Here is a 6158-nt window from a genome sequence, read left to right on the forward strand (position 1 = left end):
CTCGTGAATAGCAGACATAATTATGTTTATGTTCCATCTATGTAAGAATTGGAACAAAAATGTGCAAAATCAGCGGTAAGTTTTATTATCTCCAGTCACCCATTTTGATTCATGAGCTGACATAAGCAGCTAAAGTATTGACCATGTGGCTTATGCGTGTGCACTCTGCTGAAAACCCTTTTGAGGTTTCTTAAGACAAAAATACACAACTGATAAAATTGGCCAGTTTATTGCTGCCACTCAGAGGCAAAAAGGTATGTGAAACATAAATTAACCAAACATGGAAAAATTATGATATCATTTTTTAGAACTTACTTTCTCCATTCTGAACTTCTGAATGACATCCTCCTCAACATTTCGACTTTTTAAAATCTGAGGACCTAGAGCAGTTCGGACAAATTCTAAGTGATGATTATTTTATTTTACAAGTCCCCAACTCATACCTGAACTGAATTTTTCAAAGCAGGGTTACCATTAACACATTCTTTACAAACACAGCCCCGGAGGATTAAGATTAAATAAAATGTGGACTAAACTTTTATATACTTACATATTACACACATGATTACATTCACATATCATAAAAATGTAGACGAAACTTTCACATATTTCATGTTGATGAGATATTACAATAACATGTTCATTATTAATCTCATCATTAACATCATATTCATGATCATTATTGCTATCGCCATAGAGATCTTCATCTTGATCATAATCCAATTCCACTCCTTTGATAACAAGTATTGGTAATTTTTCGTGGAAAAGGTTGTGGTTATTCATCGTGGTGAATAACAATAAATAAGCTAAGTTTTTTGTTTGTCTGACCATGTAGTCACGTGTGATGTAGATTGCGACATTTCGACTGCATACTGCTAGTCTTCTTCAGGCGATGTTGTCGACTGGTCATGCGTGATCTCATAAAGCATGATGCTCTGCTGTGATTGGTTGTTTTCAACAGCTATGATTGGTGCATTTCGATCCTTGCTGTTCACTCAGTGGTTTGCTCCCTCGGTGGTCCGCTGTCGCACGGCTCTCCTGTTGTTGTGTTTCTTGATCGTGGGCATCCACGCTTCTGGAATTTCTATTCCACTATCCCTGTTGATGTTGTTAGGGTGAAGTGTTATATGAATAGCCTCTTTAACCCTGCGCGTGTAGTAATAAGACCTCCGCCGTTTCAGAACATGCCCACAACACCGGACACAAGCCACTCTGGAAGGGAAGTAAAGTTTATTGATCGTGAACCTTATTACCACCCGCGCAGGGTTAACGAGGATCGAAATGCACCAATCATAGCTGTTGAAAACAACCAATCACAGCAGAGTATCATGCTTTATAAGATCACGCATGACCAGTCGACCTCATCGCCTGAAGGAGACTAGCAGTATGCAGTCGAAACGTCGCGATCTACATCACACGTGACTACATCGTGAGACAAACGAAAAACTTAGCTTATTTATTAAGTTTTGATAGCTGGACAGGTCAAACCGGACAGTTACACAACCAATCAAAATTACATGTGGTAAGCACATCACGTCTCGAGCCAGTCAAATTGCCTACCTCATGCTTGCCACTCAAAATTAAGGAAAAATTCTTTATTGAGCTGCTTGATTGAATGAAATTAAAAACAAACAGACCAGTAGACTGGTTATCTGGTCCATAAAGTTTTAATCAGATTTGTTGTCTTGTGATTGTTTACTTCTTTTTTTTTTTAACTATTTTTTAAATGTATTAATACAATATACCTACATTTACACAAACGAGTACTCTGGTCATGTGAGCAGACAACAACAACAAAATAGCTGGTTGACATTACACAGAGCAATTAACAATTACTTCTTCAAAATTTGCATTAGATTTTCCCATTTTTTTACATGTTCAGTTACATGTACCTTCCCCATCCCCTTTGTGATATGGGGCTCATTGCTGTATGTTCATAGCAGTGATTGTTTCATTTCTGAGTTTCTCACACAATCATAATTAATTTATTTGATAATCACACTTAATGTTGCACAGATCAGGGGTAATCATGATCGTATTTTCAAATCAGCCTTGCACCGCATGCTTGGCCAATAGTTGAAGTAACTCACTCACTTTAAAAATAATAAACTAAATCGGCTAACTCAATTTTGTACCCAATTCAAACCCTTTAATTGGGAATAAAACGTTTTGCTCTTGATAATTCCATATCATTTAAATGTGAATGTGTCAAATACAATACACAAAGAATCTATATGACTTGGTTCCAACATTGAGTTAGCCGATTAGGTCCATCGGCTATCACATGAGAAAGTTACACAACGACTTTTCTGGAAAGAAGAAAGAACCAAGAATATAAGAAAACAGTAAACGAACCTCCTCCAAATCGTCTTTGTCGTTCTCCAACACAACCTCGTGCGCCATCCTCGAGCACTACAAAGGACTTTAGGATCAACTGGTGATTTCGCAATCTGTGTCACACAATGTCATTTATGTCACGATCGCATGCGTCATGTAACTGATACTGAGACTAACTCGCAAGTTACAAGTCGCCATCGCAAGTTGGAAGTCGCGATCGCAAGTTGTAAGTCACGATCGCAAGTTATAAGTCGCGATCGCAAGTTATAAGTTGCGATCGCGGGTTTTAAGTTGCGATCGCAACTTATAAGCCATTGCAAGTTAATAACTTGCGACGGGAAAATCCACGTGTCCCTTGTGAGCTACCATATTAAACGGATTTAAACGGATACCTAATGGTTTCGAAGTTTAAACGGAAAAGCGTTAGTGTCCGTTTTCCCATCGAGGGTCACATTTGTGTAAACTAGTGTCCAACACAAATCGAAACTAAATGTAAAACATAAAAGATGGCTATTCACTAACATCGTGTACACAATGAAATGTTTGTGCTAATTCTTATGTGAAAGGTGCTTTTCCTTGTGTTACCGTTTGTGTATTCAAGTTTGGATGGGAAAATCGGAAAGTAATATAAAATTTTAGTACATGTACAAGTACAGCTGTTAATTGAGATGAAAGTCCCAACTATAGTGACTACTATGCACTCAAATGAGCACCTACCATTGAACCCTTTAAATTGTTAAGATTCACCTTGTTCATCCACAGAATGCCAATGCCTATAACACACCGTGGAAAACACATATTTTGTAATAGAATCTGTATGTGTCTAATGGACAACTCTCAAAAACGCTAGGAGGATAGGAAGGGGAGAGGGCGCATACTCAAGGAGAGGTGCTCATCCAAGGTATGTCAATAATACATGGAAGTCTCCATAGCATTTAAATATTTCAGGAAAGGGGGGAGACTTGTATGATGTGGAAGTTTCAAACTGAAAAGTTATGACTCTCCACTACTATGAAAACAAACCAGTCATTTGTTATCACTGACTACAACTCAAGTTCAAACTGCTATTGCCTCTTATTTTTGTTCCTTTTATGTTGCGCACAGATACTAGAGCATTGAACCATTTGAGTCATTTTGGTCTCATTTATTCTAAATGAATACATGTAGAAGTCAAAATATGCTGAAAATGTGCTTGTAATCTTCAGGCAGGATTATGAGATCTAGTAACACATACCATCTTATGAACATCTAAGTGAGGTGTCATGAAACTTACCATTGGAGGGACCTGTATGTGTTGGTGAGTCCGTTGTTGGTGTAACATAACAAGATCCTGCCCCTTATATACATGTAGGACAAACAGGGAACTTTCCAGGAGACCCATCTTTGGCAGCATTACAAAGACATGTATTAACATGTGTTTGGTTTGTGATGTAGTCGAATTTCAGTGCTAGCTTCACAGTACTGCACCTGGAGAAAGAAGACAACTGAAGTTTGTATTAAAATGGAACATATAACAGAAAAGAAAAGTACAATTTATAAAGGAGAGCAACTAAATTAATGAATACTAATGGTTCACAAACCTTTCATCTTTCACTTCCATATTTTCATAATGACTGAAAACCTTTTGGAACTGAAATGTAACAGACAAGTACGGTACATTGAATCAGTTGCACAAAAGCAAAGAGGTTCATTTCTTCCTTGAACCTGATACTATGTACTCATTAACATATTGAATGTGCCAATTTTGCTTATTTTCTGTCAGAAATATTCTCAACAGCTTCTGTAAAAACCGAACTAATTAACATTCGCTTTTAAAACAGACAATGTTCAGTAAGACAACTGTCCTCATCTAATAAAGATTTGTTAATGCTCAGGAGAGAATTTATTTGAGTGCAAGAAACTTCAAGAACCTAAACTCATTATAACCTGAAAGTGGATATGCATGATATGAATGAAGCCTGGCAGTGCCCTTGGGCAATAAGAAGCAATACATGTATGTTCTGATTGGCTACACGTACCTAAGTGAGCAAGATGGGCCCCTCTTGCCCACCTAGGATTGCCTGCTTAGATTAATTCCATTGCATGGAGTGGAATTAAAACATTCGTAGTTTTTTGGCAATGTCCACGATGGAGTTGGAAAAAGCAATCTCTCAGTCCATAAAAATGAAGAAAAGGAACATGGCCCGTTTCCAGCTATCTTGTAAATGTTGTCAGTGATGTAATTAGAATGATCTCCAAACTCTAAAAGGGTACATAAAGTTTGTGTGCATAGAAGTAAAGCATGCATTCACCTCCCACACATCAATAAAACCTTATGTGCAACTAGCACTAATTACCAACTAGGAAAACGAAAATTGATTGGCATACATGTAGTTGCACAGTTGCATTAAATATGCAAAAGTACGTAGTTTTGAGCTTATATAACCAATGTAGAGGAAGTAAAAAGACACATGAAAGTTGTTACCACCTCTTTGAATCCATTTGACAGTAAGGATTCATTGTATGAAATTCAATTATTTAAGACTACTGCAAATATGCATATACCTTGCAAAGGGATATACATATAGATAAGCCAGACAGCCCTCTTTAGTGGGTTGAAAAAAATTCATCTTAGTGAGGATAAAGTTTGTTTACATCCATGAGACTGTGTGAAGTGATAGTGCTCATTGCAATCTTCCCTGAGAGTTAAGCTTCAAATGACAGTTTGAGCAGAGTATACATAATTCTTTATAATGAAACATTACAATGAATTGAAACTTCTAGGCCTGAAAATAAACCAGACATTTTCTCTTGTAAAATTCTTTAAGTTATTGAGGATAATAATAGTGTTGTTCATTAAATTGCTCCTTCAAAATGACACTTACTGTACTGCATATTAAGGTACAGTGCTCACCAAAATCTTATTACAAGTTGTCGTTGTTTCGGTAGAAGCTTTAAATTGTAATTTTAAAAAAGTAAAACTAAGATTTGTGCTGCCACTTTGTGCTTGTCCGAATTTGTTCATCGCTCATATGATTAAAGACCAAGTTGGACTTCACTCAGTCCTATTACCATGTATTAATCAGCAATGGAGTAAGAAAAGGATTATTTAACATACCAATTAAGTTGGCATATGAAAGTTTTGTGATATCGTCGTTCAGCTCACTACATACTTTATGTAATGCAACGTAAATTATGGTGACAACTTTAAAATTGAAGGCCGCCATTATAGGTGATTTTTTGAAAATTTGAGCTTGAAGCCCTGCATGGATGTACTTTTCAATTCAAGTAAATGACAGCACACATTAAAACACAGAAAACAAAATGAGAGTGTATCTCTAGCTAGCTGTTTAATATTATTCAAACTTTTTTTCGTCCATACTCACAAGTAACATTCACATAAACTGTTTGGTTCTCTGGTTTACCAAAGCCATTGTATGCTGTACAGGTATAATCTCCTGCATCAGTCCTTTTGATGTTTGTTATAGTCAGCACCTTTCCTTCTCACACCACAACAGTATTTTCTTGGTTCCTTGGCTTCTCTTTGGTCCAAGGGATGTTTGGTTCTGGTCGAACTGATGCTTAACATGTTAACTGCAAGTTGCAGTCTTCAAGAACAGTTTGGTTACCTATAATCCCAGTGATTTTTGTTGGAACTAAGAGCGATCAAACAATTACAAGAAAACTCCATGGATAATTAAATGGCATGTGCACACATAAGCAATATGCAAAAGTGATAATACTGTTAACATGATTTTCAAAAACTCATTAATTATTCATAAGCCCATTAACCTATCAAATGGTAGATAATACATCACGTGCAGTGACTTTATATCGATAAA

Source organism: Pocillopora damicornis, chromosome 6, assembly GCF_964200805.1.
Source record: "Pocillopora damicornis chromosome 6, jaPocDami1.2, whole genome shotgun sequence".
In the NCBI taxonomy this organism is placed as follows: domain Eukaryota; kingdom Metazoa; phylum Cnidaria; class Anthozoa; order Scleractinia; family Pocilloporidae; genus Pocillopora; species Pocillopora damicornis.